The sequence below is a fragment of the Cyprinodon variegatus genome, unplaced genomic scaffold (assembly GCF_000732505.1).
Source record: "Cyprinodon variegatus isolate N-32 unplaced genomic scaffold, C_variegatus-1.0 Scaffold0, whole genome shotgun sequence".
Lineage (NCBI taxonomy): Eukaryota > Metazoa > Chordata > Actinopteri > Cyprinodontiformes > Cyprinodontidae > Cyprinodon > Cyprinodon variegatus.
In genome coordinates this window covers 2,190,050-2,191,488 of record NW_015150453.1, presented here as the reverse complement: position 1 = coordinate 2,191,488, position 1,439 = coordinate 2,190,050, and the positions used below count along the sequence as shown (strand labels likewise).

At 40.3% G+C, this 1,439-nt stretch overlaps 1 protein-coding gene across 8 annotated transcripts in view; it reads right to left on the bottom strand.

Moving 5' to 3' along the window:
• The window catches only part of mef2d (myocyte enhancer factor 2D), a 160,343-nt gene that overhangs the window by 60,202 nt on the left and 98,702 nt on the right, over positions 1-1,439 (bottom strand). The window lies entirely within an intron of this gene.

Sequence of the window (1,439 nt, the reverse complement as noted above, 5' to 3'; positions counted from 1 at the left end):
AGATCGGCCTGTTTTTCAGCGTAGTCCTGTTTCTCTGACTGTGACTGGCTGGATGTGCCTTCCTCATCCTCTGACATGGGGGTTGGCTCGGAGCTCATCTGCCTGGTTGTGTGTTTCCTTTTACAGCTGCTTTTTGTATATCTGCTTCTGTCTCCTTAAACCCTAGTCGACCTTGGCAGATGGCCGCTCACACTGAGCCTGGTTCTGCTGGAGGTTTCTTCCTGTTAAAAGGGGGCTTTTCCTCTCAACTGTCGCTACAAGCATGCTTGGTGTGAGGGATTGGTTTTCCTAAGATAGAAAACTTTGAATCAATTTCACTGTACGATCTGGTAAACTGTAAAGTGCCTTGAAATGACATGTGTTGTGAATTGGCACTGTATGTAAATAAACTGAATTGAATTGAATGATGGACATATTGTTACCCCCCAAAATACTTGCAAGAATCATATAATCAAGTTTTTGAGTTTTTGCACACAAGCCACAAAGTGTAATTAGCATCCTTGCAAACAACGGGCAGCTTGTTATGGATGGAAGCTGGAGAAGAAGAGAGAGCGAGGAGAGCGCCACAGAGTGAGGCTCTTACTTTGAGAGGATTTTGCTAAACAAGATTTGCTGTTAAGTAGCTTTACTGGGTGGGCCCCTTACCAAAGAGCGAAGCATACAAATCTGCAAAAGTAGAATTGGAGAGAGAGCATCAGCTGTGGTCCCAGTACAAGCTTTGGTCCAAAGAAGCCGATAATGGTGATAGAATTAAAAACAATCTGAGATAAAACAACCATCAGAAAACTCTATTTTTGCTTTAAATATAGCTTTCATGTAAACCTAATTATTTTGAAATCAAAAGGTAGTTCAATTTTATCAAATAAACGATACTAAAAAAAAAACAAGAAATAAAGGATCTCAGATTAAGGGGTAGATTGACTTTTTGTGAGCGGTAAAGCTTTATAAAACTGGCATCTCTGCGAGTGTCACATTATGTTAGCTGGAACCTGGAGACTCTGCAATTTCTTTTACATTTTTAATAATAGCCAAAACAGTCCAAAAGGAAATACAAATAAATAATAAATAGACACAGACAGACCTGTTCATAACCAGGAACCAGGAGAGAGTTAAATAAAGAGCAAAAAACTCTAACAACTAGAGTCTAACAAGTCAAGCAGTCTAAAAACTTCTTTTGATATTTCTGTTTACTCAAAAAGAAAATCTCCTCTGTAACGTTCGGTGTTCTCGTGCTTAAAGTTGTAGGAAAACGGCTGTTCAACCGTTGCATTTCCGAATTCTCCCGAGTGGTGCACGACTTTACACGAGTGAATAAAATGAATGTGATTGGTCGTTTATCAAGAGGGTGGGATTTTTGTGGTTCGGAAGCAAGTTCGGTTGTGGCCGGTGTGTCAGAAGCATCTTGCTAACCAGTTAGCAACTTCGGGCTAGTAGGTTCC